Source organism: Apodemus sylvaticus, chromosome 9 (genome assembly GCF_947179515.1).
Source record: "Apodemus sylvaticus chromosome 9, mApoSyl1.1, whole genome shotgun sequence".
Lineage (NCBI taxonomy): Eukaryota > Metazoa > Chordata > Mammalia > Rodentia > Muridae > Apodemus > Apodemus sylvaticus.
The window spans coordinates 14,927,735-14,939,412 of record NC_067480.1 but is presented as its reverse complement, the minus strand read 5'-3'; the positions used below and the strand labels follow the sequence as shown (position 1 = coordinate 14,939,412).

Below are 11,678 nucleotides of genomic sequence, written 5' to 3'. Positions count from 1 at the left end.
TTGCTATCGGGCCGTGGAAATTCATGTGGAAATACCCAGGGATGCTCCTGGCTGAGCTGTGTGGTTTTCTTAGATGGGGCGGGACAGGGGTAGAAGAGAAAGGAAAGCATTCAGCCAGTGAAGTGACTGTTTTGTTTTTATCTTTAGTAGTCACTATGGTCATTTTAAGACCCATGCTGAGTTTTCTCATTTCTTTGTCCTTTTGCTTTTGCTATGTCTTTTATTTCTTTGTTTGTCCTTTTGACATGTTATCCACTTCCTTAGCTAAAAATCTAGTTCATAAACTTTGATATACAAGCTTATGAGCAGACCTATGTATGAAAACACAATTCAGTTTCAGAACAACAATAATGAAGTGAATGCACATAATAAACAATTTAACTAAGAATAAAAACAATCTCTTAAGCTAAAAGTGAGATTGTACTGGATGAACCCATCGTATTTTGAAAGCATTATTTAGTTGGAAATATATGTGATATGCCTAACTTACTGAACAATATAGCACAGCATCATAGCCCATGTAGAATACCAAATGTTTACCCTCCTGACAGTAAAGCTGACTGGCAGCTGTGGCTTGTGCTTATTTCCAGCACTGCAGGACGGTGGTGCAGTGCATGTTGGTAGCATAGAGATAAATACCCACCATGGTAAAAGCAAGAAATCACAAGAGGAATCATTTGGGGCTAAGGATTGTCAGTATATTTCCCCAAATTTACAGGACAATGAATAGAGACTACAATCATACACCACATAAAGGTTTCAGGCATTGATAGACTGGGGTTGAGGCAGTGGTCCCACCATGCAGCTGAAAATGATGGCCTAGGGACCCTGCAGTCACCATAGTGGCCTTGTACAACACCATGCTCACACCTTTGCAGAGATACTGATGCAAACACACTCACCATGCTTCCAATCATACAAAACTATGGAGCACACATTTACCTGTAGTGCACTATGCTCCACAGTGAGGATCAAAGTGCATTGCTAGTTTATGTATGTAAGCATTGCACTTTCTGTTACTCTAGACTTTGCTTCTGCTTTTAAAGTCTTTTACTGCAAACTCCAGGGATATTGGACGAAAGCTACAACAGCCACTTTAGTAAACCAGCCCACTTCCTGGCTACCTTGTTAATATTTACACTTATACCCATGGTCAAGGATTGTGCTCATCCTTTATCAAGGATACAGAAAGGAACCAAGATTCTAAAGGGGTTTGCCAGCACCATAGAAGGAACAACAATATCAGTCACCCAGTACTCCCAGAGCTCCCAGGGCCTAAACTATCAACCAAAGAGTACACGTGGAGGGACCCATGGTTCCAGATGCATATGCAGCAGAGGATTGCCTTGTTGGACATAAGGGAGGCCCTTGGTCCTGGGAAGGCTTGATGCAGCAGTGTAGGAGAATACCAGTACAGGGAAGTGGGAGTGGGCAGATTGATGAAGAGGGGGAAGGGGGCAAGGGTTAGGGGGGGACCAGGACAGGGGGCAACATTTGAGATGTAAATAAAGAATATATCTAATAAAAATAAATACAAAAATAAATTAGGTCATCTCCCAGCAGGCTTTCACTTTTGAGCACAGAGGGGACCCAGCTAGGAGCACACAGGGCCTAAGATCAGTGGAGCAGCTGGGACAGAAGTCTTCCCGCCACCATTTGCACCAGGGAGATGGAAAGCTCCACAGACTTCTGTGCATAGCCTTTCAGGAGAGAGAGATCTCCCAGCAGTGTTTTCACTTTTGAGCTTAGAGGAGTAAGGACACAGGCTTACAGGCCCATAGGAGGAACAAACTCCAGTCAGAAGCAAGAATACCAACTAGTACCAGGTGGCGAAAGGCAAGCACAAGAACCCTACCAACAGAAACCAAGGCCACATGGCAACATCAGAACCCAGTTCTCCCACCACAGCAAATCCCGGATACCCAAGCACACCGGAAAAGCAAGAGTTGGATTTAAAATCATATCTCATGATGTTGATAGAGGGCTTCAAGAAAGACTTAAATAACTCCTTTAAAAAAATAGAGGAGAACATCGGTCAACAGGTAAAAAGCCCTTAAAGAGGAAACACAAAAATCCCATAATGAAATACGTTGATCATGGGTCAACAGGCAGAAGCCCGTCAAGAAGAAACACAAAAACCCCTTAAAGAATTATAGGAAAGCACAAACAATCAAGTGAAGGAACTGAACAAAACCATCCAGGATCTAAAAGTGGAAGTAGAAACAATAAAGAAATCACAAAGTGAGACATCTCTGGCGATAGAAAACCTTGGAAAGAATTCAGGAGTCATAGATGTAAGCATTAACAACAGAATAAAAGAGATAGAAGAAAGAACCTCGGGTGCTCAAGATACCATAGAAAACATTGACTCAACAGTCAAAGAAAATACAAAATGCAAAAAGCTTGTAACCCAAAACATCCAGGAACTCCAGGACACAATGAGAAGACCAAACATAAGGATTACAGGTATAGATGAGAGTGAGGATTTACATCTTAAAGGCCCAGTAAATATCTTCAACAAAATTGTAGAAGAAAACTTCCCTAACCTAGAGAAAGAGATGCCCATGAACATACAAGAAGCCTTCAGAACTCCAAACAGACTGGACCAGAACAGAAACTCTTCCCGGCACATAATAATCAAAACCCCAAATTCACTAAACAAAGAAAGAATATTGAAAGCAGTACAGGAAAAAAGGGCAAGTAACTTATAAAGGTAGGCCTATCAGAATCACACCAGACTTCTCACCAGAGACAATGAAAGCTAGAAGATCCTGAGCAGACCTCATAAAGACCCTAAGACAGTGTTAACACAAATGCCAGCCCAGGCTACTATACCCAGCAAAACTCTCAATCATCATAGATGGAGAAACCAAGATATTCCATGGTAAAATCAGATTTGCACAATATCTGTTCAAAAACCAGCCCTACAAAGGATAATTGATGGAAAATGACGACACAAGGAGGGAAACTACACCCTAGAAAAAGCAAGAAAGTAATCTTTCAACAATCCAAAAGAAGATACCCACACAAACATAAAAATAACATCAAAAATAACAGAAAACAACAATCACTATTCCTTAATGTCTCTTAACAACAATAGACTCAACTCCCAAATAAAAAGACATAGACTAGCAAAATATTTCTCATGTAAATCTTCAATTTTATCAAAAAATGAATTTCCCCTTTTTAATTAATTGGTAATACCTTATGTCTACTTATGTCTACTATATCTTCTTATGTTTTAATTAATTTAGTAATTTCTTATGTCTTTTATGTCTACCATTTTATCTGAATTATTTTTCATGCTAATCTTCAATTTTAATATCTTTCTATATACTTCCTCCACTTTATCAGAAATGTTTCCAATGCAAATCTTTGATTTTATCACAAATGTTTCTAATTCTACCTTCAATTAATGTAGAGTTTTTGCATCAACTATTTTTATGTAAAATTTTCCGTGAAATAGTCAATTTTAATGTGTTTGTCTATTTATTTCTTGAATTTTACCAGAAATATTTTCCATGTAAATCTTCAATGTTATCTGAAAATGTTTATAATTCCACTTACAATCAACTTAGAAGTATCTTTTACCTATCATTTTATCTATATCATTTCCACGCTAATCTTAACTTTTAACATGTTTTTCTATATATTTCTACAATTTTATCAGAAATATTTTCCATGCAAATCTTCAAGTTTATCAGAAAATGTTTATAATTCCACTTTTAATCAACTTAGGAATCCTTTTATGCCTACTATTACTATATCTATATACAATTTTCCATGATAATCTTCAATTCTAACATGTTTTTCTACATTTTTCTACAATTTTTTCAGAAATATTTTCCATGTAAATCTTCAATTCTATCATAAAATGTTTTTTATCCCATATTTTAATTAATTAAGCAATGTTTTGCATGTCTACCATACTCCTTAATTTTCCATGAAAATTGTCAATTTCAATGAGTTTATCTGAAATATTTTCCATGTAAATCTTTAATTTTATCATAAAGTGTTTTTACTTCCAAAAAATAAAAAAATAAAAATAAATAAGTTAAAAAAGGGAAAAAGGATAAATCTCTTTCCAAGTAATGGAGAGCATTTACAAAAACCCATGACCAAACAAAATGTGGAGGGGTGAAGCCCATTCCCATGGATATGACATGTGTACGATGTGTAATCCCATTCCCATGTGTACGACACAACTCCCATACAAATGTACATCAATAACTGCAGAAGAGGAAACAAAGATTTCAAGAGCCAGAGGCTTAGGGTTTGCCATGAGACTGTGTCTCTTGGAAACATCAGCTAGGCCATGCACATGAAGTTTCATTTATACAGTTGCCTAAACAAGACCCGAGCAAGGATGAGCATACCAGTGGACCTGTTAAAATGGAGGGTTTGTGGGGCTTCACCCAAAGAAAAAGAACTATGCTCAACTGGATCTTGTTAATAGCAGAAGAAATGATCTTCTCCAGGAAGAGCCCATCAGTTGATACCTATTAAACATGGTCAGTCTTGAAACTGTTAACATTACAGTTAACGTTATATGGACAGAACAGGTTGTGCTTTTAGAAAAGGTGCATATATTTAACAACTAAAGAAAGGAGGACATGAATTTAAGACAAAGTAAGGAAGGCTGTGGGAAGGGCTGATGGAGGAAAGGAAAGGGGAGAAATGTAATTGTTTTATAATACCAAACAATAATTATAATCGCAATTAAAAATAAGAACACTAATAAAACAAGTTATATAATATCAAATTTTTTACTGCAGAATGAAATGCCATATTAGGATTGTTCCAGCATTATCCATCTTGGGCTTCCAGTATGTCTGGATTGTATTAAAGGCCATTTTGAAAGGTTAACCATACCATGAGGGCACAACTCTAAGATACTGACATAAAAATCAAGTCATAGATTGTTTATTTCACAGACTCTGTCCTCACCATATCTCTCAGGAACTGATTCTGCTTAGACATATCTTAGAATTATCTCAAAATTTTGTCTAATCCAACTGGCTCAACTTGACATTTCATTCCAACATTTTCCACTGATGATTTATATATATTTCTGATAATGTATAATATTAATTCAATTTTTCCTAAACTAATTTTGTTTCCTACCCATATTTCCTTTTACTGGCTTCATTTGTCTAGCTTCTGTTCTCTTACTGAAATGTGAAAAAACATCCAATTTAACATAAACTGAAACTTCATCTTCACATTAAATCATGGCCAATGGTACACGAGCCAGATTCATTTTTAGCCATTTAATCACTTCCTTGGGGAGCCATACCTCTATTCTTTTCTTTTGTTTGTAGATCCTGAAATAGATTTTATTCTACATTGTTATGTTACATAGAAGAAATTTTAAATTAGGTATTATTTGAAACCAAAATGTTTCTGGAATCACAATGCTTTACATATTCATTGTTTAATGTTTCAAAAGGGTGTGGCTTTCTCTTATGATGAACTAAACATGCCTTAGTTTTCACCTTTTTCTACATGTCAGTTTTCTTTTTCTCTCCCTTCCTTCCTTCCTTCTTTCCTTCCTTCCCTCCTTCCTTTCTCTTTCCCTCCCTCTCTCCCTCCCTCCCTTCCCCCCCCTCTCTCTCTCTTTCTTTCTTCTTTTTTTCATGGGTTTCCAAGACAGCATTTCTTCATGTAGTCCTGGCTGGCTGTCCTGGCTCTGGAGGTCAGGCTGGTCTCAAATTCAGAGATCCATCTGCCAATGCTTTTCAATTTCCGGGAATAAAATTATCTTCCACCATGCCCAATATTTTCCACCACACCCAGCATTTCTGCATTTTTTCAGTATTTACTTGTTTTTCTCTTGGCCTTTTAAAAATTAAAAAAAAATAAATATGAAGAAAACCTATGGAAAAGGTTGGCATGGTTTTTTGCTGTTACTCAACCTTAGGCAATATAAACAATAACAAATTTCTTCAGGGAATTTTACTTTATTTTATGTTAGAAGAAAGCAGAGATATCCATTTTGGGGATGGAAAAACTTCAGCAATAATACTTATTTGTAAACTTTTTGTATATTCATCTAAATTTGTTTTAAACTATTGATCTCATGACCTCATTTTTCTCATTTTCTTTCTTCCTTTTTGGAGATTATTTATTTCCAAAATATCCAAGGGCCATATTTAATGCAAAGACATATTACCAACCTTGAAATTTTAGTTGTACCTGTAATCCACCCTCCTTGTTTTAGGAAACCATTTATAACAAATTTGCCTAAAGCAATCTTCTTTTTATTGTTTTCTAATTGATATTTCCTTTTTGGACTCATATAGTTTTTTTTGTGAATTCTTTGTATTTATGCTTCTTAAGGAACTAAAAATTAATGAAGTTCACTCTAATGACAACTGAAAGATTATTAAATGAAACATAAAAATTTCTTGGTAATGAATAATCAATAAATATCATGCTTTAACTCTTCCTCCTTTACCATTGTTATCTTATTGATCTACTTTGCCTTGCTATGTCCATAAACAATTACTACCAGAAGCTGAGATATCTTCTCTCAGACTTGTATGCAGTTGTGAATAACTGCCTAATTTAAGCTTTAAATATTTTTATGGCAATCTCTTGTTTTCCACAATTTCTAATGGAAAGGGAAATAGTTGGAATTAGATAAAAATAAATATGGAAAATAAACTTAGTTTTGCATATAAGTGTATTTATCATCTTAATTACTATGTGGTGCTTTACCCTAGGCATGGAATCTTCTTTGTTTCTCAACTTAAGGAATTGTTGTTTTTAGAAGTTAAATACTTTTAGATTATAGCAGTCTTGAATCATAAAAACCATTAGGTCAGAGATTTCCCCACATTTCTTAAGTTTTTGATACACACAGGTTGATGCTTCTCTTTACTATGCCCAGTGTTCGGAAATAATATAATCAAGTATCTAAAAGTAAGCTAACTTTCTCCAAGCCTCAGTGGCTGGTTTTGAAACTGTAATTAATTACATTTTCCCCTGCTTTTCCCTCCCACCAATCCTCCTACATGTTCTTCCTTTCTCTCCTTTGTGTTGATGGAGGGAAGAAGGTGATGGTTTGAGAAGGTCCCTTTGTGAAACAACGGTTCTCTCCTAGGTTTTCTGTCTAGTTCCTGAACCCAGCCAGCCCAGGCTGCGTGAGACTACATAAATCAGTGTTTCAATATATCCTCTAGTCTGCAGCTTGAAAAACTGCTTAGCTTGACCTTTCTGTGCTTTATCCAAGGCAGGAAATTCCAGAAAATATTACTTAAAAATAGACAGATTGCATTTAACCTTATGTGCATGTTCTCCATGTCATAACATATCTTTATTGACCTATTTCCTCTGAGATAAACTAGGTCTGCTGAGTAAACGTCACTGGTAGTGTCTTATCTGAGCAATAGAATATGATTATGTTTGTCTCATGAAGTCTTAATTGGTCTTATAAAAGTATGATGCATTATGTATTCAGTTACAAATTAATGATTAGTAATGGTATATAAAAGCAATATTTATTAAATTTTAGCATGCTAGTAATGTAGTGGCTATTTCTAAAATTTAAGTTTTGATATGTTCAATGAATAATCATTTACATAGCTCAACAATATAAAAACCTTAAATGGCTGTAGCCATTTTCCTTAAAGCACTATTTCCCAGCCATCTGATTCTCCTCCATAGAGAAGACCAAAGCTGACCCTCTATTAAAATAATCAAGCAGCTATTACATGCATATATACATTTCTAGCTGTATATTCTTTTATAATTTTAAATAAATAGTATACTATAGTAAAACATATGGAAAAATCTATCTCAGATTAACCCATAAAAATCTTCCTTATCCAGCCTGGAGATAAAATTAAATGGTAGACTTGTTACATACCATGAATGATTCAATTGGATTTAATCTCTGTTTCATTCCAAAAAAGGGACAACTTTGCTTATGTCTTTACTATAGCATGACATGTAGATGTACTATAACTTTTTAAACCATTCCCATATTAATAAATATTTAGGTTGTCCCAAAATTCAAACTAATGTAAACAATGCTACATTGAGGCCTCATCCTTCATCTGCTGAAGTGTAGCCGCCCGCGGCCACATGCGAACCGGATACCTGGAAGAGAATTCTGGGGATAAACAGGAAGGGGACGAAAGAGAAATTGAGTCAAGACGACAGTTGATGATAGAGACTGACTTTACTATTATTTAGCCAATATATATAGTCTTTAGAAAACAACCCTGCCCCCAAATGGCCTCGAATTCCTTGGTTCTTCTTCTCAGCGGGTTGCCTGCTTCCGGTCACGTAGGTTTCTGCTGGTCTCCAGGTAAGACTGCCCTGAGGCAGCCTTGGTTGTTAAGGTGAAAGCAGCTGTATTGTTCCCAACAAAACAAGGGCTGGAGATAACACCAGGGGAAGGGTGGAGGCTGCGGGCCATGAATGTCACAGCTAAATGCTGTGGGGGAAGGGACACTGATGGACACTTTGGCTTGTCTTGAGCTTCTGTTATTTGCATGTATCAAAATTGAAGTCTGTGGCTGCCTGACATTCACTTTATTATGTATAGTGTTCACGCCTGTGTAACTATTTGTTACACTGTTCTATAACTTTGATCAGTGCAGGGTTTTTTCTGCTAAGTCAAATTTCCCCATTCCTAGTTAAAGTAACATTTTGAATCAGTTTTCATGGCATTTGGCTATAATTCTAGAACTAGGAAGGCAGAGGCAGGAGGATTGCCCTGAGCTTGTGGTCAGACTGGGCGGCATAGAGAGAGGTTGGGGACAAGCAGTGTTACAGAATGAAGGTAAGCTAACCAACAACAGCTAACTACCACCAGCAACAACTAACCAATCACAACAACTAACAAACAACTAATCAACAGCTAGCCAACCACAACTAAGCAAGCAACAACAGACAAAACAAAACAAACACACATTACAGTTCCTTACTGTAGAAGATAAGATGTGCTACTTTTACTGAGTTATATTTAGAGAGTAAAATGAAAAATAGCTAATTTAGTTATTGAAAAGAAAAAATATTTTATGTATTACTACTACTACTACTACTACTACTACTACTACTACTATTACTATTCACAGGCCTCATGTAACCTGAGTTGAAACTTGTCATATAGCTGAGATGACCTTAAATTTATAATGCTCCTACTTCACAAAATATGGAGATTACAGTTATCACCACCACATTCCACTGTTCCCTGTAGTTCTAAATCTATAGTTATTATGAATCTGAACAAGGCAGTGTTTTACTTTCTGCCATTTTCAAGGGTTGGTACTGATGAGGGGAAAGAGAAATAGTCATGTATTTTGGCCTGACCTCACAATAAATACTGGCACAAATCCCCAATCTCTCTGTAATCACATCTTCCCCTCCTCCTCTGCTGTGGTAAGTGCCCTTTGTCTTATCAATTTTACTTGACTGGAAATCACACATCACATAGTTCTAATAAGATGCTCAGAAACAATTTAGTGTCTTTTTAGACAATGTTAATAATTTCTTATAGGAGATATGCAAAGTAAATCAAAAGCCAGGAAAAAAACTTTGACCAGAGTTCAGGGTGAACTTGCTTGCCAAAAGGGGTCCAAATCTACACTCAGTAGAGGGTGGGTCCATGGTGACTTTAGAAATGCTCCTGTTTCAGTTTATTTAAAATCTATCAACAATTCAATAAAGAAAAGCTTCAGAATAAAATCATGAATACCAACCAACCCTTGCATGAATTTCCAGGCTAGCTCCGCTGAACAATGAAGATGTGATAGTGCATTCACTTGCCAAATGAGTTCAGCCTTATCTTCTCATGACTCGCCCTGTCAGACCCCACTGCAAGTGTTCTGCAGCTGTGTGGCTTTTCTCCTACAAGAACTGGATATCACCTCTAAAGTCAATTTTGCATTTTAGTTTTCTATTTCTCTCTCTCTCTTTTGAAAAGAACTGTTTATTGTTTCTTTGTGAACTTCACATCATGCACCCCAATCCATTGCATCTCCCCTTCCCCTCATATCCATCCTCCACCCTCTAACCCCGCCCCCCCATAGAAAAATTAAAACCCTCGTTGTGGAAGATGTAGTGTGTCACAGTGTGTTCCATAGTAAATGCTTTTGTTCACCTGTCTTTTCTTGCAGATGTTCATTGCAGATGTTGGTCTGGTTCAAGGTCTCTGGCCTCTGTTGCTCTATCAATTCTGGAACCATCCTGGGACTCCTCTCAGATACCCTGTTATTGCCCAGTGTGATATCAAGTGCTACAGCTGGTTGGGGATGGGGCCGGGCCTCTGGCTGCCAAGACTCTGCCAGCTATAGATGGAGAAGAGTTTAAAGGGGGGAGGATATCAATTCCTTATCCAAATTTCCCACACTTGTATCTCCAGCGCTTGCTTGCAGCTCCCACAACTGGGGAGGGGGGTGAGGATGATAAGGTGGGAGGGAAATGATGGACTAGAAGAACAGGTCATCTCTCCTGATGTCATGCCTTCAAGGCAGCCCTGGTGACGAGTGGGGTCAGTTCTGTACAGCCTTCAGATATCAACATATCCACATGCAGCAGTCCTGACCAGGGACATTTGCCTGGCCTTTGATGGTCGTGGACCCCTGCTACTGCTGCAGGACCATGGACTCAGACATGGCTCCCAGTTGCAGCACAGCACTGGAACCCCATCATAGTCCCAGGTTGCATCACTGGCTATCAACATCTGGCTGTTCCTCATTACCATTGAGTCTCCAGTTCTGCCTCTCTTCATTGTGCTTCTTCTGTGTCTCTTTCTCTCCTTTTCTCCACTACTGGCTTGCTCCTCTTAGTGACACCTAGGGTCTCTGAATGTCTGGGGTTGTCTCAGGAGTGGTCCCAGGAATACTATTCCCTGCCTGTGATCAGCTCAGTCATGGTCTGCTTCCATGACCTGTGTAGGCACAGGACTGATGATGCTCATGTCAGGTTGGTTCTTTGCACGGACCACCTGAGTGACCTCCTGTGACAGTTATCTGTCTCTGGCTCACTCCTGCCCTGGGCTGTTGTCCCAGAGCGGTTCTTCTAGTCCCTGGCTTGCTCCCTGTCCTGGGATCCTATCCCGGTCGGTCTGCCTAGCACTGGACTGCTGGTGATTTCAGGCTCGCTTTCTTCAGGGAGTATTAGGTTACTAATCATATGTTTGTAGGTCAGAGCATAGACATAGCCCCTGTCCTCTCTGACACCTACTGATGCCCATGTGACACAGCAGCCTCACCTGAAATGCCTCTTTGGCCAGGCACAGTTTAGTTTTCTTAACTTTGTCTTTCTTCCTCCTTTTCACCCACCTCATCGCTCTACTTAATAAATGTTCTCTAGAATATTAGATGTACCTTACTCAGTGACAGATGCCTTTATATATGGAAAGTAATGATAGACTTTGAATTTAGGAATTGCCTTAAATTCAAGATTACCTATATTGACATATAACTATATTGATGTAGCTTTGAAGAAGTAAGCTAGAAACCTGGTTGGAATCATGATTAGAGCTGCCTCTGGAAACCATATGGAAGTCCATAACTCATGCTGCTGCAGGTCGCTGTGAGCAGGGAAGCTTCTTTTATGGTGGTATGAATGACTGCAGACCCATAACTAAGAATAAGAAACATTGAAGTCTTCTATGACAAACTATCCCTATTCCAAACAACACAACAACAGCAACATCAACAAAC

At 37.9% G+C, this 11,678-nt stretch overlaps 1 pseudogene; it reads right to left on the bottom strand.

The window, feature by feature from the left end:
• Positions 1 to 11,125: 11,125 nt before the first annotated feature.
• LOC127693155 (uncharacterized) lies at positions 11,126 to 11,246 on the bottom strand (annotated as a pseudogene).
• Between the last annotated feature and the right edge of the window lie 432 nt (positions 11,247 to 11,678).